This window comes from Gymnoscopelus microlampas (assembly GCF_963454915.1).
Source record: "Gymnoscopelus microlampas genome assembly, chromosome: 6".
Classification (NCBI taxonomy): domain Eukaryota; kingdom Metazoa; phylum Chordata; class Actinopteri; order Myctophiformes; family Myctophidae; genus Gymnoscopelus; species Gymnoscopelus microlampas.
In genome coordinates, this window is record NC_139943.1 from 17,806,444 (window position 1) to 17,828,431 (window position 21,988).

Below are 21,988 nucleotides of genomic sequence, written 5' to 3' on the forward strand. Positions count from 1 at the left end.
ACCTTATGGGTTCTTATGGGGATTGAGCAAATACCTTGGGTTCTGATGCTAGCAGAAAGACATCACAAAGTTAATCATAACCTCGTTCTCTCTCCTGAATCAAATTCCCTCTCACACATTCCTCCTATAGCCTATATCAGCTTGGATGCATAACGTTTTGTATGCATTTGTATATTTCTTTATACAAGATATTGAAATATTTGGGTACGATGGCTCTGACCCTTTTGCTCATTATCATCTAAATGACTAAAACATCTTATATTAAAATTGCCGAGAGGGTGGGTCGACCGCGGACCGCGGACGTCAAAAACGTAACATCCGGACTTGCGAAGTGCACCATTGCTCTGATCTGCACCAAACCAAGGGCCACAGGGACAGTTACTTCAGAATCATGGACAGCAGCTGCAGTGACAGTTACTTCAGGCACAAACACTGTTCAGGGGTCTGCCAGGAAAATAGTCAGATCAAAAAACTAAATTGAACACATATGGGGCTACAGTAGTAGTGTTTAACACTTCAAATGGTCATAACTCGGTGATCATTGCTTTGATCAGCGCAATATAGGACTGGGTTTGAAGTCTGTATAGCTGCCTGAAAATCTAGTACCTTAAAGGTGCGTTGCATTTTTTGGATTTGGGAATTTGGGAAATTTGGGAATTTTCTGTTTATCTACAAGCTTACAATGCGTTGCACCGCGACGTGTTGTGAGTATTTCTGTCTGTGGTCCCAACGGAAATGTGCACTTCTTTCACTGGTGATGTTAGCACCGTGTTCCAACCATTGAGCTACACAGGGAATGGAACTTCCAACTCCAGCAGTGTTGGTGCCTTGCTCTGCCAATTGATACATCTGGGGAAATCAAAATTCAATTAATGTGTTTTGACACCGCAAGAAAATCAACAGATACAAATGTATGCCTAGTGTTTTAATTATATGTGTTATATGAACAAACGCCCTAAAGTCTTTGCATTGGTTCTGGGTTGCTTTTTCCCCCGACCAAGCCCATTAATTTTGATTAAGGTGTCACCAGACATAGAAGTAGGCAGAGATCTCTGATCGTGGCTATGCAAGACTATACATTGATCTGTTGACCACAATCGCGCAGTGTCCATTTTGCTTGCAATTGTCGTAAGAGCAAAATGGCCACCATGTTAATATGGTGAATAGACCTCCTTCTACATGGTTTCCTCTTAGAGTTGGTGATTTGGCTGTTCAGCTCAGGACAGTTGGAGTCGCTGTTGCAGTTTGAGTGGCACATTCTACCCAGTGTTGCTGACCTAGCATACTCACCTAGACTAGTTTATTCTTCAGCTGCATATACTGAAATGTTACTCTGGAGAATCAGCTAAATGCATCTGTTCATTTGCACAAGCGTTTCCTTGAGACAGATGAACCCCAGGTGGTCTAGACACCTCTATCATGTGTATCAGTCGTTATTAATGCCCTGTCATGACCGCAGCAGTTACATAACACCACACTACCCAAGTTACCCGGAGGATGGGATTGTGTTTTATTTACACATTCATGTTGTAGCCAAGAAGACAGAGATCCGTGTGGACCCCACATCGTGCTGACATTTAAACATGACATTCTCCAAACAAGGACAAAACAAACAGCTCAGGAAAGATCATGCCATGCTCTTTCACAAAGAGCTGGCGGTAGAAGTGTGATATATGGTACTGTACAGTATGTACTGTACATGGAGTTTATAGTGTGCAATTGTCCTAAAGTATAAACAAGAATAATTGAAAATGGTTACACTGTATGTGTTTTGTTTTGGGGGGAGTTTATTGGAGTACTGTAGGGGCTGATGCTATGTGAGTATTAAATGTTAGTGTGCAGTGTTATAATTTTATATTGATGGGTGTTATACTACTTGACTGGAACACTGGTCAGTATTTGCTGTGTCACAGCATTTAATTGAATCTTACACTTTAACCTCACACCACTGTATGCTGTAACTTTTTTTGATCTTATTTATACGGAAATAAACTCAAAACTCTACATGAAATGTGTTTGTGTCCTCCTGAACTTTTTTTTCTGGTTACCTTTTTCATATTCAAGTTGGTTGTTGTCGCATTACACCGTCATACTTAATGTAGTAAAAAAAAAGAAAGAAGGTATTTGCATTGTTTTACTGTACCTCTCTTGTGTGTAGATTAGGGCTGCATCCAGAGAGACCACGCTCATCCGGGCAAAACGCATAGCTTTTAATTAGTCCCTTGTTTTAACAGGGTTTGGGCAAAGAATGGGCTGGAGTTCTATGACTTACGTGATATGAGATATAATTGTTTTGGCAACATAAGGCGAAATGCATCACCTGATTCGAATGCTATCAATGCATTGAATGGGAGATTATCACGTTTTATCAGACCATTGAATGGGCGAAGTAGGCGAGCTACCGTCTACCCCGCGATTTGTCAGACCATTCATTGGGCGTAATCAGGAGCTACTGACCTACCGACGGAGGCGGAGCAGTCCCCACAACAATATTTACGATTCTGTCCATATCGGTACATAACTCGAACGGCGCTGAGTAGGCACAGGCGAGGGTCGCACTCGCCTGAGACTGCGCGCCTCCGTCATGGTCTGAAACCGAAACAACCAAAACCAAAACCGAAACTAAAGTATTTGTCTTGTGGATTTTTTGTAGACTATAGTATGTGGACAATTTAAAGGGGCACTTCACCCATTACCACAGACTTTAATTTAACTCTATGGCCATAACACATACTCTTTCCTCCCAGTCCTCAGTGAAACTCTCCCACAGAGCTTTTTACTACTGTTCTTAGTTTATTAGGTATGGCAGTAATGTGTTGGTTTGAATTAAGTCACTGTACTATATTCAGTAAGTATACTTCATTCACTTGACAGATTTTGTTATTTCAGTCTTTGATTTTGCTTGTTTTTATTTAAACTTACCAACATATATGATATGCCTTCTTGCAATTGCAGTATGTACATAATTTCACCCCTTCAGTACCACCTACGCCTACTCGGTGGTGTACCACACCACCGAGTCAAGGTCCTGTCTGTGGATCGTCAGAATGTAATTCATTTATGGGGTTATATCCTCTATAAAATATACATTTGATGGGGTCAACACTACACTTGACACAGTATATATTAATTATGACTAATTCTTTTTTTTTTATAAACCTTTGGTTTGCAGCATAAACTTTCCTCACTGAAGTACCAGTACTAAGAATATATAGCCTATATGTTCTCACCAGCATCGCACAGTGAAGCTTCAGGCCATGCTATTTTATTCCATTTTGATCATTGCAATGAGCAGTATTTAATGCTACATGAAATAAATGTTCTCATGCCATCACTGGAGGGGAATTCAATCTGTCAACCTAAATGAATTTGTGTCACACTGCTAACCGGTTTTGGATATGTGAGACCATGTGCATAATAACTCTTACATTTTTTTGTCAAGTGCCCCTTTCAAGGTATACGGCAACGGCAGCTAAACTTTTTTAATTACTTTAGAATTGCATGATTTTAATAGTCATGACTGTGTTAATTATTAACACCCCACGGTGCATATCAGATGAATCAAAGTGTGTACTGTCTACTAAATACACAACGTGACAGTTAGGTTAAGGAGGTAGCATCAACCAGAACAAACAGAAAATACAAAACAAAATGTGACCAGCCATGACAGGCACTGCACATTCCTATTTTACAGAGAAGGCCAACAATGTGGCATAAATAAAACAATGCATAAATATGAACTTACATTGGACCTTCAGTAATAATTCCAGATGACTTTTTGTTACATCAGCTCCTCGTGGTAAAATTCATCTTATACCTGTTAGCGTTGTGTCTTGTAAACAAAACTATTATATTAAAAAAATATATATTTTATGCCATATTCTTTATTAGTAGGCTACTGACTGCAAACTTCCACTTTCCGATATTACTGCTGTCAGCTATAGCGTCTGGATTGTAAGATAAAAGTCAGCAACACTAATGGCTACTTTCTCCCAAACGTTGTTTTGGAACACGTAGCTGATAAAGAATTGACATTGAGAGGATAATGTCACCGTCAATGAAGAAAAATGAGGAGGATCATCATTACCTTCAGGTTTCTCAAATGATTCTCTAACATTAGATAGTTTGTCTTCTTTGTGTTGTTCTACTGATTGTGGAGACTTTGCAGTATGCCATGAAGTTACAGTTTTGTGTCTCTGCAGTCTGATGCGATTGATTTTGTGTAGCTAAACAATTACAAGGAGAAAGATTGTGTGATAAGTCAAAATGAAATTTAAATAATGTTTTTTATACTCACAGTAATCCATGGTTATATTCCAATACTATGTTGATTTGATGAATTGTAAAATAAGCCTTGTGGCAGAATTTCATAACATGTATAAATCTGTACAGCTTTTGTTGTTGGTCATTAATCCCTACAGTATGAATGCCCCATGGTTTCTAGGTAAGATTTCTTAAATGCGCGTTCGCAAGCAACTGCTATCAACCTGCAGATTATGCTTTGAGCCACCATATGCCACTTCCTCCTATAATTTCACAAACCTCTGAGAACAAAAATCTCTGAGAGCAAAAATGTGTGCCCGGTTCTCCTCAGTGGCTAGAGCAATTGATCTGAATTTGCACACAGCCATTGACCATTAGAACTCAACTGCGACGCCATTTTTTCAATTTCATCAAAGCTCAGCTTATTATTAGCGTTTATGTGTCAAACAATGGGAGAGCAGGGTTGCCAGGTTTCGTGCAAGGTCTATGAAAATAAGCCCAAACGAAGCGAGCCCTACAAGCAACAAGGTCTATGAAGACCACACGAAGCACCTTCACACATATACATTGCCTCTTGGAAAACAGCCGATCTACAAGCTCACAACGCGTCCCCACACCCACCTGCACTTTCACAACCAACGCCAAAAACACACTACCACCAAAATTGCCCCTAAATCGCTTACAATAGGCGAACATGGCAACACCAACTTCTGCACTCCGAGCGGGGGTGTGTGTGTGTGTGTGGGGGGGGGGGACGCTTCGCCACCATTACATTACACGATGTCACGCCGTTGTCCTCCTGTATGTTTATCAAGAAAAACAACTGATGTCATACCGTGTTGTAATAGCAGTGGATCTCACAAGATGGCGTCACCTGTCCACCTGTCCTTCTATAGGCCATTGAGGCTACCCTGCTCTCTGACGTAATTGTGAAAAGGGTCCATAGAGACAGAGAGATAGACCATACAAAGGAACGACCGCGCCTCAAATTCCACGGCTTGCATGCAGTGCAGCAGTGCAGTCTGGGACAGGTTTAGAGCTTACTGAATAGTCTGAATAGAAAGTGTGAATGACTCTATTTTACCATTCAAGGTGTTTTTCTCTGTGGCAGTTTCTTTTTAAATTCACATTCATTCTATAAAGTTTAGTTCTTAAACTATTGAGTCAATACAAAACAAGTAATACGTAATTGTATAGCTCTGATGTTCTACTTTCATATGAAATTTAAAAAACAAAAATGCAAAAACGAATGTTTTTGAATAATCACCCCTTAGTGTTTCTGCAATGTCTGCAAAAGCTAATCACCCCTTAGCTTGTAGACTGGCTATTTTGCATTAGCCTACTAGAGGTTTGGGCTGCTACGTGGCCCTCACATCTAGAGTTCGGGCCATTACGCGGCCCTCACACGTTGCACCGCCGATCCGACCAATATGTCGAGTCATAATGTCACATATCAGCTTCAGCACTCTGAGAATGCTTTCAAATGCTTTCATCTGTGCTACTTGAGTTATATATTTATAGACAGCTGTTAAAGCTGTGGTTTTTTGCTGTGTCATTGTCACGATGTCAGCAAAGGGCATCTAAAAAGTGTTAACCACAAATGTCCTCCACTTTGCTTGTCCCTCTGTCCTTTGTGTACTTGTGGGATTCACTTTGCAACCCTGGGCCTTGGCTGGGCTTGTTTTCAAATCCAAGAGACTCATTTCAGTGTCTGTGCCACTTGAGACATTGTCATTGGTGTCATAAATCTACAAGTCTTTACTCCCACACAGCTGGGAAAGCTTTGGGTTTGTGCAGTACCACTATGGAGGAAACGGTGACACAATATTGTGTCGCCGTTTCCTCCACAGGATTGAAGATCACAACGATTGAAGATTGGAAATACCAAGGCATTTCTACAGCAACTACAGTTACTCTGCTATAATCTCGCTCAATAAAAAAAAAGCTGGTGTGGACAGATTCAACCGTACACTGATCTATCAATGGGAAATTGCTAATACATTTCCCTTAAAATCAAAGGCATACCGGCCAGATAAAATTGGCCCAACCTCAGTCCATGTGACTCACTTACTTGAATCACATGAATTCATGCAAAACTACTCTGCCTTTGAATAATGTGCAAAGTCACTCGATCCTTACATTTGTCCACCAGAGGGGGCTGGAAAGGCCAAAACAATCTTGAGCTGAAGCACATGGCTGGATTATCTGAGTTGCCTTGCATTTACAACTGTTAATTGCCTTCCCACCACCTTCACCACCGCCACTAAGCCCCCCCCCCCCCCCCACCCGCACAAATATAATTGTTCATCAGGGCTTTGTTAGGGCCTGCATAATGATGCGGGGAAAATAGAGGGAAGGAGCAATTCCCTAGAGAGCATTATCTGTCGTTCGCCACCCTCCCTCTCATTCCACCACTCTCCCCACCACCCTACCCCATTCCCCTCGAAGAAACCAGACACAAAAAAGCCTGTACCCCCTCCACACACACACACACACACACACACACACACACACACACACACACACACACACACACACACACACACACACACACACACACACACACACACAACACACACACACACACACACACACACACACACACACACACACACACACGTCCTTATACATAATTAGACGACCATCTGAATTAAAGGCCAATGAATTAGCCCCTCGGCCGTGCTTTTTAATCAGCTGTTGGATCGGCAGTGGGCGGGACGAGGACTCGCTCATCGCTACACGACTACCTTTCCAATTTCCCCAGGCGTAATTATTTATAACTCTGTTGTTCCCTCTGATGAGCTCCGCCTCGGACCGTCGCCACAAATTAAGCAGGAAGGAAGAAGGAGATGAAGCGGCAGAGGGAGATGTGCTTGAAGTTTACAGACAGATTGAGGAACAGCGGCGGCGGTCGTAGCGTTAATACCTTCTTCATTAATGGGGATTCTCTTTGTTTAGTCAATCAATGGACAATGGCCATTGGGGAGAGGGAGGAAGACTTTATTGGTGTCACATGCAGCTGAAGACCTGACATTATGAGAGAGCAGCTGAGATTAAATATTGGTTCGGCATCGATTGCTAAACTTAATAAATATGACCCAATGTTCTACATTCCATAGACCTGTCCGTCCTGAAGAGTCAATCTCTTTCTCATGTATTCTCTGTCCTACATCCTACCCAAGCTTACTCTGTAAATGCTTATCTAGCTGTCCCTCCACCTCTCCCCTTTCTATCTTCCCCCTCTCTCTCTCTCTCTCTCTCTCTCTCTCTCTCTCTCTCTCTCTCTCTCTCTCTCTCTCCTCTCTCTCTCTCTCTCTCTCTCTCTCTCTCTCTCTCTCTCTCTCTCTCTCTCTCTCTCTCTCTCTCTCTCTCTCTCTCTCTCTCTCTCTCTCTCTCTCTCCTCTCTCTCTCTCTCTCTCTCTCTCTCCTCTCTCTCTCTCTCTCTCTCTCTCTCTCTTCTCTCTCTGCCTACCTACCTGAGCCCTTCTCTCATTGAGAGAAGAAGGGTCCTCTCTCTCACTCTCTCTCTAAAAAGGCCACAGCATGGAGAAAACAGCTAATGATTCAGAAAAAGAAGAGAGAGGAGAGAGAGAGAGAGAGAGGAGAGAGAGAGAGAGAGAGAGACAAATGACTCAGTGGGAAGCTCAGTAGAGGGGAGGAAGGGAGTCAAATGGAAGATAAGAAAGAGTTAAAACTAGAAAAGTGTTCCTCGGAGTACAGGTCTCCGCCAGGTCAGGTAGGTTATTGTGGCCTCCTGGTGGCGCTATAATAGGCCAATGTGAAAAGGGTGCCATTTCTTCTTAGGCCTTTCAATCGGACACTGCATTCATGATTTGAGGCATTTTGTTCCAAAAATGTGTTTTGCTAAATTAGACCTGCTGGTGGCGTTATAACAGGCCCAATGTGAAAGGGTGGCATTTCTTCCTCGGCCTAGTGGGAATGTGCATGCAAAATTTCACGGACATTGCACACCAATCTTAGCCAATGAGGATGGAATATGGAAAATCGGACAGATCCGTGTTGTTCTCATGACTATAGAGATACTGTGTACCAATTGGCGTGAGGTTTGGACAAAGTATGTAGGAGTGATATCCAAAAATGTGGGCCTCCTGGTGGCGCAATAACAGGCTAATGTTCGGCTTTGGCATCCAGGGGTTTGTGTGTGCACAGCGGCCGGGCTAACGGTGCCGGAGATTAGCTGTTCACGGACAAACACACGGACGGACGGACGGACGGACGCACGGACGGACGGACGCACGGACGGACAGGGTGCAAAACATACTCTCGCCATGCCTTTCGGCCTGTGAATCAGTATAGGATGGAAGACAGGGAGAGGCAAAGGGGAAGAGAAGGGAAGCGTGAGAGGGAGAGAGGAGAGAGAGAGAGAGAGATAGAGAGAGAGAGAGCCCTGTACTTCGTTCTATGCCAAATAGCAACAATAGCCAATCTATGTATCAATATCAATGTATTTATCAACATAAAAAAAATAACACTTGTTAACTAACTATGTGGCCTGACAGACAAAACGTAGCACATCGACTTCCTCTTCCCCATTCCCCTGGGACCATATCACAACCATCCTCTGGCTTTTGGTTTGTGTAAGGGGTGGAAAAAGAATATCATCTTTATTCCCTTTGATCTATTGTTGAGGATGAGAGCAGTAGCAGCAGCAATAGGAACTTTAAAGAATGTTGGCTTTTCGGCCATTGTAAAGCAATGGCACCAGAACCACTACAGCTTGTCAATCGTGTGTGCGCATGATTGACAGGCAGCTCCCCTTATTGGTCGAGGGATCTTGGGAGCGGTGAGATTTCAGAGGGCCCAAATACAGGGCCAAGGCCTAACACAGAGGCTGCATTTTCTCTCACACCATGAGACACCATGTTGACTTAGCTGGTAGAATAGCTGGTCGAGTGTGACATTCAACAATATTTTGCTATATGAATGTTGTCTACCACACCTTTAACTGGCTTCAGTTCATTCTCACATTGTCTCAAGTTGGTTTATTATCTCCAGAATCCGTGTGGGTCATCCTCTGGGGTTCATCATGGTGTACAGAAAATGCCATGGCCATCCAGCCGTTCACTAAAGTGGAGAATGGACAGACACACGGACCAACTACCACAGCCATCTCAGCCATCTTTAGAGCCCCACCACTAGCGGGCTTAAAAACATTCATCAGTTTTTTTTAATAGCGATAGTCTTTCTATATAGTGTTAGTCTATCAACGGTTAGTTATTTTATCAAAATCTCAGTCAATCACCTATAGAGAGAGAGAAATGTTTCATTGATTGGGCCTTTAAGACTGAATGATGGCATACATGATCAGTGCCATCGTTTGATCCAAATGATGCAGCTCTTTTCTTTTTAACAAACTACTAAGTTGTGACATGCCTTTGTTGGTTTTTGCCAACTGGTTAAGAAAATGAATGCGAATGGATAGAACACATTCTTGGGTTAACATTTGCATAACAATCCTTGGCCTTTCTCTGACATTTAATATAGCCTATGAATTCTAATCAGCCACAATAATGAGATGGGAAATACCAAGTGTGTCAGTAAAAGGTTTGTCTCAAATGAATTGCTTTGCTCTCTTTTTCCCCCTGATAAAACCGTGTTTTGTGGTGAAGCAGACTATGCCGTGTGCCAATTCAGTCTTAACGGGACAGTTCATAATAAGATGTAAGGTACAGTAGAAAGAGTGCCAGGATGCTTAGATGTATCCCAAAGCTTTGAAGTCGCAGTCCACATGTCCGAAGTGTAGTTTCAATCTCTGATCAATGTATGACAAGTATTGACAAGTCTTCCCCCAAAACGTCCCCTACCTACAACATTTTTGTCGCTGCCAGGCCGAAAGGCATGGCAAGAGAGTATGTTTTGCCCCCTGTCCGTCCGTCCGTCCGTCCGTGTGTGTCCGTGTGTCCATGTGTCCGTGTGTGTGTCCGTCTGTGAACAGCTAATCTCCGACACCGTTGGCTTGATCGCAGCGAAACTGTGCACACACACACTCCCTGGATGCCAATTCAGAACCTCTGACCCAAATTTTTCACATGGGCCGTTATAGCGCCACCAGGAGGCCGCTTTTTGCAAAACACATTTTTTAACAGTACTCCTACAGATTTTGTCCAAACGTCACGCAAATCGGTACACAGTATCTCTATAGTCACTAAACGAAACAGGTTTTTCAGATTTGTCATATTCCATCTTGATTGGCTCAAAATGGCTTCCAAAGTTTGCAGATGTGCTCCGTGTTGAACAAAATGCCTCAAATCATGAACACAGCATGCAAGTTCCGTGAAATTTTGCACGTATATTCCCACTAGGCCGAGGAAGAAATGCCACTTCAAATTTTTTAAATCAGCCTCATGGTGGCACTATAACAGGCCGATTCATGTTTTTACCCGTAACTGCACCGATCTGTTTACAACTTTGTATTTGCACTCCCCGTTGAGGAACAAATGCCACCCTTTCAACATTGCCCTATTATAGCGCCACCTGGAGGCCGATTTTTACAAAACTTGATTCATCACGCAAACCGGTACATATTATCTCTATAGTCAAGTGATCAAGACGGATCCGTCCGAATTTTCACATTCCATCCTGATTGGCGAATTCAGAACATTGCTGGTCCACACTCACCTACCTGACCGAGACCTGTGCTCCGAGGAGCACTTTTTCTAGTTTTGGCTCTATTTTTGTCCTCATTTACTCCAGATTCTATGAATTATGCATAAGATTAATCCTCCAGAACAATGTGTAATCCAAGAGAATACACATCAAATGCACCGACCAAAAAAACAAGGCAGTCACTGACTCGTTGATGACTGCCTTGTTGACACGATTGCTTGTTTTGTTTTGCTCACTGTCCTCAACGCATAATGCTGCATTTAGTGAGGCTCTGGTTGGCGAGTCCATTTGTGAAGTAACGCAGCCCCTCAATTACAGACCAGTTTTCTGGAAATGGAAAAATTCATTTCCTATCTAATGCCCAGAACAGGTAAGAATTGAAATATTATTAGACTGAGAGGCATGTACTGTAACCACAACCCTGCATGGGTCTAGAGAACTGGCTCAAAATCTCTTGAACTCAAACTTGAAGTCCCACTGATTGAGCAGAATGTGACATTTTTGGATTTCTGGGTTCAACAACAGCTGGTTTCTATTTGGGTGTTGATGATCGATCAAGCTGGGATAGGTGAGGCCCCAGCCATGCACATTCATGGTGAACTTTAAAAATCATCTTCAACTGAAGAGAGAAAAATAAATTGTAATACATTCATGCATTCATTATGGATTCTGAGACAGTCAGCCAGGGCACTTCATATTTCACACCCACTGAACAAGAGATGATCATGAACGCATACTCCACATTTTCAAAACAGCAATACATCAGCTGCAACATAGGGAAAGAAAATGCTATGAATAAAACGGATCGTGTTCATGCATTGGTTAATCTTGTTATGTCCATGTTTTCATAAATGACCATAATACCGTAATGAAGTGAGTTCTCTGATTAACTGAAAGTAAGATGTATCAAGATGTGAAATATTGGCTTAATATTGATGCTCATTTATGCTGTAAAAATATGTTCTATTGACACAGTGTCCCATATAAGTTTGATGTGCGATACAATCAAATGTCCATGAGTCAAGACATATGTTCGAAAAAACTACACAAAAGTCCTATATGAAGTAATGATGAAAAGTATTGGTCCACTTTAAATACCCCATAAAGGAAATTGAATAGTTTCTAAACATATACATATTAATACGTCATGACTGAAAACGTGAACATTCTGGGAACTATGTCTTACTAAATTGTGTTGTTAGACCACTTAAACAGTTTTTCACCATATCTAAGTTATGATTTTAACATAACACTGGTTATGATACGTGTAAAACGGGCCCTTCACACAGGACACACAGGCAGCCATCTTTGTTTATATTATTGCAAGGACCGTCACCTGAGCTTCGTTTCGGCCACGTCCGAGCGTCAGTGGACACGCCCAGTGTTCAGAGCAGAGATTATCTAAAGTTGTATTGCTTTTATTTAGCCACTTAACCCTACACTTAAGCCCATTGCTTGGCCCCCAGCTTGCAGCGTTGCCGCAAAGTGCGACATGGCTGCTTGTGGTGTTGCCGGGAACCGCGATCTGGCTGCTTGCAGAGTTCTGGAGAACCACTCAACTTCACATTTGACACTGCACTCCCTTGGGTCCTCAAAAATGTGAGCAAGTGTGAAGTCAATCAGAGGAGTCCTCCAGATATGCAAAGGAAAGGCAGGCCATATACATGCAGATGATTATATATAGATAGCAGGGTGTATATAGAGACATAAAGCTGAGGGTAGCGGGGGCCCCATGTTTTGAGTCACACAAAAAATACTTAAAACTATCCTGCATTTTTACTGCAGACAATTTGTTGGTGCAAAACACAACTCTAGCATCTCTCTGTGGACTACATGCCAAAACAATTATTCATAACTGAGAGAACAAAACTTTAAAACAATTCCTCTTGGGAAAGGAGCAAAACTAAAGCAATAGTTCATTATACACTAGCAAAGTGTATAATGAACTAGTATGACTTGCAGTGGCTTCATCTCTATTCCAGATCATGCCTTTTATTACTAATTGGATTCTAAGCACTTTTGGCACATACTTACATATACGCCTTTATTTGCCCTGGGTAAGGGGTGATAAATGGACAGAAAGGGTTTTGATTGATTGACTGAATATTTTATTAACATTGACACAAAAAAGGGGCGGGGGTGTTTCCATTTTGGTCCATTGTACTCAATTCATCATCATGACATAGCAGCAAGAATAAAAGCAATAATAGCACACTCGCATGCGCGTGCCGGTGCTCGAGCATAGAAGTTTGTCTCTTCTCTATGTCCTCTCATGTCTCTACCTAGATGAGGAAAAACTAAACACTTTGTTTTGTGTGTTGCATGTGTGCACACTGTGAGGAGTGCTGACCAAAACCAACCACAGTCACTTGATTTGCATAAACAGCAGTCTTTATCGGGGGGAAACTTTAACATAGGTAGGTAAGGGAAAACAATAACATAAATTCCTCCCGGATTGGGGTATTTCAATAACAGTTTTCTAGTCCATAAAGTGCCCTATGGTGCCTAGGGAAGAGAGTAGGAACCATGTCTTATTCAGTCTTAACAAGCCATATAAGGACACATGTTGGAGTGTGTTTTTGCTTACCGCCTGAGCCTGCATCCATTCACCAAGGGAGTGAGTTTCATCTGAGGAGAGGTTCAGCAAACACTTATAGGGCTGGGCTGATCAGACCAGGGCTGTCACCGCTCTGGCAATCACACCCCAGGTGTCATCATATCAAGTTGGATGAGGATGAAAACAGGCACATACCTTCCTTCCACTACTTGCCCAAGCGCTCTGCACTGTCTTTGGTGCTGAAACCTCTCCTCAGCCCTCTGCTCGCCTTGGTGGAAACGCCAGTTAGCTCGGGCCCCAAGCGGCACTCCACAACACGCACACACACGCACGCAGTAGCCCAAAAAAACGATTTCACATCCACAAGCTAGCTTTAATCACATCCTGTTAGTCTGGCTGTCCCATGCTGATCGGCTGTCCAATCAGAGGCTGAGTAAAGACATGCGTACAGGTGTGCATATTTGTGTTTATGCATGTCATTAATTGATTGCCGTGTGTGTGCATAACATCAAGTTCCATTCAATTGTGTGCCCTGCAGCAAACCATTTATAGTGAGTACTGATCTGAAGACCAGATTTGGGATGTAAAACTCTATATACATTATTTTGAAATATGCAGAGCACAAGAAACCAGGGTTTTCATGAGTAAGCTTCAAATACACATTAACCAAACAAGAAACAAACAAACAAACAAACAAACATGTTTGGACCTTTAAGTCCCCGGAAACTAGCATTCCAGCAGAAAGGATGGCCAACTAGAAAAAGTGCTCCTCGGAGCACAGGTCTCCGCCAGGACAGGTAGGTTATTATGGCCTCCTGGTGGCGCTATAATAGGTCAATGTGAAAAGGGTGTCATTTATTCTTAGGCCTTTCACGGCAACCAGACACTGCATTCATGATTTGAGGCTTTTGTTCAAAAAATGTGTTTTGCTAAATTAAACCTGATGGTGGCGCTATATAACAGGCCAATGTGAAAAGGGAGGCATTTCTTCCTCGGCGTAGTGGGAATGTGTTTGTGAAATTTCACGGAAATCGCAAGCTCCGTTCATGATTTGAGGCATTTTGTTCAAAGCGGACCAATCCTGCAAACTTTGGAAGCCAACCTTAGGCAATGACGATGGAATATGGAAAATCGGACACATCCGTGTTGAACACATGACTATAGAGATATTCTATACCGATTTGCATGACGTTTGGATAAAATTTGTAGGAGTGATATAAAAAAATGGGTTTTGCACAAATCAGCCTCCTGGTGGCGCTATAACAGGCCCATGTGAAAGATTTGGGGCAGAGGTTCTGAATTGGCATCCAGGGAGTGTGTGTGCACAGTTTCGGAGCGACCGGGCCAACGGTGCCGGAGATTAGCTGTTCACAGACAGAAGGACACACACATGGACGGACGGACGGACGGACGGACGGACGGACGGACAGGGTGCAAAACATACTCTCTCGCCATGCCTTTCGGCCTGGCGGAGACAATGAAGTTTAGATTGCAGACTGCAGCAGCACTACTACTCAAGAACTCTATGCTCAGGAGAACATCCAGGATGCACACAACATCATCACTTTCAGTGTTTAATCTTCTTCCCATTCATGGCTGCTGGGTTCCTGTTGTAGGCCCAGGACTCCGTCTCCATTGGCTTGTTCCATATACGAATGTAATTGAATCACAGAACAAAAGCAGGCAATGCTCTGAGAGCCTTTTTGTATAAGAGCATTAAATTCCATTGCACAGGATGATGCTTTTATCCCCTTTTATTTGAAGTGTCATAGGATTCCACTGAAAGAAGGGGGGGGGGGGGTCTAAAGTACAAGTAGTTTCATAATTAACATTCATAATATTTAGCATGGCTTATTTGACAAAAAGGCAGTATGAAAAGGCATCAACTCTCATGGTGACACTTCAAGAGAGTGGGCTTTTTGAAAAAAGAGATGTGCACTGAGTATTTGGACTGCATTCAGCCTAACTAAAATGAGATTGGGAGCTATTTCGTCCCCCCTGATACATTTTCTAAAGCATGAAACAGGAAAAAGAAAAAGCAGCTACCTTCCTCCCATTGATTGGAGAAGAAAGGAAGGTTGTTTGCCACTCTCACTCTGAAAAGTAAAATGGGCTTTGAAGTTTGGATATACTTCATCATTTTGGTGACACTTTAATTGACCACCACTTTATTTGCCTTTTGTAAGTCTGCTTTATACTGTAGGCTACATTGATTTTATACATTCATACTGCCTGAATAGTTCATGTGACACATTCATTGATTCAAAGCAAGCATATTATGTCTTAGGTTATTAAAGTTCAAGACTACATTAATTGGACACAATGCATAAACAACACTAGAAAAAGTGCTCCTCGGAGCACAGGTCTCCGCCAGGTCAGGTACGTTATTCTGGCCTTCTGGTGGCGCTATAATAGGCTTATGTGAAAAGGGTGCCATTTATTCTTAGGTCGTTCACGGCAATCAGACACTGCATTCATGATTTGAGGCATTTTTGAGGCAAAAATGTGTTTTGCTAAATTAGACCTGCTGGTGGCGCTATAACAGGCCAATGTGAAAAGGGTGGCATTTCTTCCTCGGCCTAGTGGGAATGTGCGTGTGAAATTCCACGGAAATAGCAAGCTGTGTGCATAGTTTGAGGCTTTTTGTTCAAAACGGACCAATCCTGCAAACTTTGGAAGCCAACCATAGGCAATGAGGATGGAATATGGGAAATCGGACAGATCCGTGTTGATCACATGACTATAGAGATACTGTGTACCGATTTGCATGACGTTTGGATAAAATCTGTAGGAGTAATGTAAAAAAATGTGTTTTGCACAAATCGGCCTCCTGGTGGCGCTATAACAGGCCCATGTGAAAAGATTGGGGCAGAGGTTCTGAATTGGCATCCAGGGAGTGTGTGTGCACAGTTTGGGAGCGAACGGGCCAACGGTGCCAGAGATTAGCTGGTAACACACAGACAGGACGGACGGACACACACACGGACGGACGGACGGGGTAGAAAACATACTCTCTCGCCATGCCTTTTGGCCTGGCGGAGACAACAAGTGCAATACATTACGTAACAACAGACAGATACACAGAAACCATAAGACCTAAGACATACAGTATATGACTGGACAGTTTCTGGGCAGCTCCCTCCCTGTGACAAACAGTAGAAGACTGTTATACTGGGCAGCTCCCAGCGACCAACAGTAGAAGACTGTTATACTGGGCAGCTCCCAGTGACCAACAATAGAAGACTGTTATGCTGGACAGCTCCCAGCGACCAACAGTAGAAGACTGTGGTTATACATGGCAGCTTCCAATGACCAACAGCAAGACTGTAGTTATACTGGGCAGCTCCCAGTGACCAACAGTAGGCTGTGGTTATACTGGGCAATGTCAATGTCACATTGACAATTTAACAATGATTTTATTTCTGAAATAAATTGTGCTTTTCATTTGTTGCTAAGAAAAAAATTGTCGAGGCTACATTCATTCCCTTACCGGTCTGGTGATCTGATTTACGTGCGTGTCCCTGCCAAATACTTTTATTTGTTCGTCACAGGCTGCAGGTTTCTCACTCACAAATGCACCTTGTATGCCAGAGTTGGGTGGTCTTCATTGGCCTCGCATAGACTCTCACTAGTACTTATTTATGTATGGATCCATCCTTTGCTTCCCTCCTTCCTTTGTGGGTATAATTCACACAAAACCAATAACTGCAGGTTACATTCAAGCAACGTACTCTTATAACTCACTGTCCCTGAACTTGGTAAACAAGCTTTCTTGTGTGCTGCCCCTGCAGCTTGAGTAACTTGCAGACAGATCTCAAAACTTAAAAGGGGCATGAAACCCCAGGCTGATTTTGTAATTTGTTTTCCAGTTCAGGTTAAGAACCACAACAGATTAAAAACATGGCAGACTAGTAAGAAACACATTTGCGCCAAACAAATGAATAATTACTGTGTTAGATTTTCTCTGGAGGTGAGTATGCCAATGTGCAAGCATGATAGACAGTATTGACACATCTAAAATCTAACACACCCTTATTAATTTGTTTAGCTGCAGCTATGTTGCTTACAGCTGTGTAGTATAAAGTGTCATGCAGCCGACCATGTGTTTCTGATGTCGTTTTTGACCTGAAGTGGAAAACAAACTAGAAAAAGTGCTCCTCGGAGCACAGGTCTCCGCCAGGTCAGGTACGTTATTCTGGCCTTCTGGTGGCGCTATAATAGGCGTATGTGAAAAGGGTGCCATTTATTCTTAGGTCTTTCACGGCAATCAGACACTGCATTCATGATTTGAGGCATTTTGTTCCAAAAATGTGTTTTGCTAAATTAGACCTGCTGGTGGCGCTATAACAGGCCAATGTGAAAAGGGTGGCATTTCTTCCTCGGCCTAGTGGGAATGTGCGTGTGAAATTCCACGGAAATCACAAGCTGCGTGCATAGTTTGAGGCTTTTTGTTAAAAACGGACCAATCCTGCAAACTTTGGAAGCCAACCATAGGCAATGATGGAATATGGGAAATCGGACAGATCCGTGTTGATCACATGACTATAGAGATACTGTGTACCGATTTGCATGACGTTTGGATAAAATCTGTAGGAGTAATGTAAAAAAAATGTGTTTTGCACAAATCGGCCTCCTGGTGGCGCTATAACAGGCCCATGTGAAGAAATTGGGGCAGAGGTTCTGAATTGGCATCCAGTGAGTGTGTGTGCACAGTTTGGGAGCGAACGGGCCAACGGTGCCAGAGATTAGCTAACACACAGACAGGACGGACGGACACACGGACACACGGACACACACACACACGGACGGACGGACGGGGTGGAAAACATACTCTCTCGCCATGCCTTTCGGCCTGGCGGAGACAACTACAAAATCAGCCTAGGGTTTCATTACCCTTAAGGAACTTTTTAAACGTTTACTGTCTGACTTGGCATGCAGTCTCCATCATCAATGCACCTGCTTCCCTCAATGGGATTTCACCTGTATAAATAACGGGAAAAATTAGGGGGAAAAACAGCTCCCAGTGACCAACAGTAAGACAGCTCCCATTGATGGTAGAAAACAGTGGTTGGCCATGAAGTGTCTAATTTTTGTAATAGTTAAATCTCTTCACGTTTGAGGCCACAGCCTGACTCATTTGACTCAATTTCACATTCTACCAGGCTGCAATTAAAGAGCTGTGGTATTGGAAACCTTGAAAAACTTGCTCCTGGGTTTTCAAGTCACGTGTCTGTGATTCGGATATGCAGGACCTGCCCAAGGCCAAATTGGAAAGTCCCCGAAGCACATAGTTACTGTAAAAGCAGCTCAGCTTACAGACTCTGCATATAAATTATATTATGGCTATGAATCAGAAGCCTCGCCTGTGCTGAAATCTCACAGGCACACAAAGAGCGTTTATCAGTTTTTCTTGTTTTGCTAGTTTTATAATAATTTAAAATTTTGACAGACAGACAGACAGAAATAAGTGTTAGTGTTAGGAAGCTGTTCAGTTGTAGAATTACAGCTATTTCAAATAATTGACTTAGAAACGGGTCCTATAATTGTTTAATAGTATTTTTTATTTTTTTAAGATCGTCAAGAGTGGCTTGACGACCGTTGTTTTCAGGGTCTGTGGGAAGCAACCTGACTGAAGAGACGTGTTGATCATGTTGTGTAAGATCTGAGGCCATGCAATTAGATTTTTTTAAAAAGGCCTGCTGGCAGAATATCAAGGCAATAGGAGGAGGATTTCTGATGCTGTATGATGTCTTCCAAGTTTTCGCGACTGACAAGATTAAATTGTGTCATGGTAATTGAGTGTCTAACACATCGGAGATCATGGAGGTTCCCATAGAATAAATGTAGTAAACCTTGCGAAGCCTTGTGGCCCATGGGGCAGTAGCCTATCTCCTGTAGCATTGAGGTAGCTTGATGTAGGCTACAAGTACACCCACTGGACATGACTCTAGTATGTAGCAGGGACTTACCCCCAATCCAACCCTTGATGCTGAGTGCCAAGCAGGGAGGCATTAATTGCATCCCATTTCTAAAGTCTTTGGTATGACCCGGCTAGGGAATCGAACCACAACCTTCCAATCTCAGGCCTGACACTCTAACCACAAGGCCACTGAGCTAGTAGAATAAATGCAGTAAACGGAATTATGGACATCACACAGAGCTTAGTGGAAATGAGGCATGAAGCCAGCCAAGTACCACTTGGCTGTGGCAAGATAACACTTCTCTTAATAGATTAATAATAGTTTTTTTTTAATGTGTTACTTTTTTTTAGCATACTGTGTATTTAAACAGGTAAGCAATTCCAAGTCCATGACTCTGGAGTCGTGTTTGGGAATTCTTTCCAAGGCAGATGGTTTTATACGGAGGGGAGCTGACGATGGGGGCTGGATATGGGGCACCTGGTCGCTCTCAGTAGGAGCCTCCATAATCAGCCGGACGAACAGATTGTTCCTTTTACATTTTTGCCCTGTCATCATTTCTGGCTGCTTGGAGAAGAGAACTGGCTGATCTTAGCAGTCTTGTAAGGTGTGTGTGTGTGCGTGTGCGTGTGCGTGTGCGTGTGCGTGTGTGTGTGTGTGCGCGCGCGTGCGTGTGTAAGTGTGTGTAAAGAGTGAGTTTTAAAGATTGCACATAATTAGGGACAGTCTACCTATTATTCAGGTATTAGCCCTCTTTCATTTGAATGAGTCAACACAGGTATTTTAAACTGATACAATTAGTCAAGAGCAAATATGTTGACACTAACACAGTGACATACTAATAAACCTGACATAGAGGTCTCACACACAGCTCAAAACACATTCTTCTCAAATTCAGGTATTCCATACATGGGGACACGTGGACCCATTATGTGCTGACTTCGGGCCACAACTTCCACTAGAACTATAGCCCATGGGAAAACATGCTAATAAACAGCTTAACTTTGGAAAAGGGAAAAAATCACCTTTAATACATTTCAGATCATTTGACCAACACTGAGGAGAAATATGCATGAGAACGGCCACATAACTGTATAAAAGTCCCTGTTCACCGATTGGTCATTATGTGACTAAAGCACGCTGAGTGCTACTATAGGTTCTTGACCAAACACAGTTGATGAGAATTGTGTAATTAAAACTTCTGCGCTGTATTAACCACACACACGCACATATTGACGTGCCAAGTCTATGTAGGCAACATGTTACATGTTTAAAACAAAGTCCTTTATGACTTAGCACCCCTCTCTCTCTCTCTCTCTCTCTCTCTCTCTCTCTCTCTCTCTCTCTCTCTCTGATGTTATGTGTGTGCAGAGCCCAGAGGCCAGGTCCAGCACACTCAAGAGGAGAGCACAAATAGAAAATAAGAAACACCGGCCAATTCGTTAACCCTGGCAGTGCTCTCATGAGTCACTCCCCTCATCTCCATCCACAACAGTCTTACCTGAGTGAAAGTTTCCAATAAATAAACCGCTAAAATTTCGGGGAAGTGAAAAACAAAAAAAACATAAGCTATATAAGTAACATGTAGTCTACTGAAGATGAATGCATGGACAAGTTTTTCTGGATCCTGCTAAGACATAAGTTCTTCAACCCGTGCTATATTTTTGAGGTTTGTGTTAATGTGGCTATTTAAATGTAGGTCTGAGTCCATGACTACACCAAGGTTTTTGACTTGACTAGGGTTTTTAATATTACCAATTGGAGTTGAGTGCTGACTTTTAATCTGTCTTCCTTGGCTCCAAAAACTTGTTCTTCACTTTTGTCTTGGTTTAATTGAATAACATTCCAATTGTTGATTTTGTTCAATGCATTTACTCAGTGTTTGTATTGTAGCATAGTCCTCTGGTGATACGGTTATGTAGATTGTATGCATAACTATGGTAGCTTGTTTTCTATAATTTGAGCTAGTGGGAGCATGTAAATATTGAACAGTAGGGGCCCTATAATTGATCCTTGCGGAACTCTGCATGTGATTTTTGTCCTCACAGATGTGTAATTAGTGATAGATGATTCAGTTTCAGTAAACTGTAAACTGATTCAAACCAGTTTAATACTGTGCCAGAAAGTCCCACCCAGTTTTTCAATCTGTCTAGTAATATATCGTGGTCGACCTTGTCAAATGCAGCACTGAGATCTAGTATTACTAAGACTGAAATTTTGCCACTGTCTGTATTTGAGTGGATGTCATTGAAAACTTTGACAAGAGCAGTCTCAGTGCTGTGGTGTGGTCGAAAACCTGACTGGAAGATTAAGGCCATTGTTTAGCTGTTCAGTTGTTGAAATACAGCCTTTTCAATTATTTTACTTAGAAATGGGAGGTTTGATATGGGCCTATAATTGTTTACTAATAACGTGTCTAAGAGTGGCTTGATGACTGCTGTTTTCAGTGTCTGTGGGAAGCAACCTGATTGAAGAGACGTATTGACAATTCATATTAGATCTGAGACCAAGCAATTTGAAAAGGGCTGTTGGCAGAATATCAAGGCAACAGGAAGAGGATTTCAGATGTTGTATGATGATATCTTCCAAGTTTCCGTGATTGATTAGATCAAATTGTGTCATG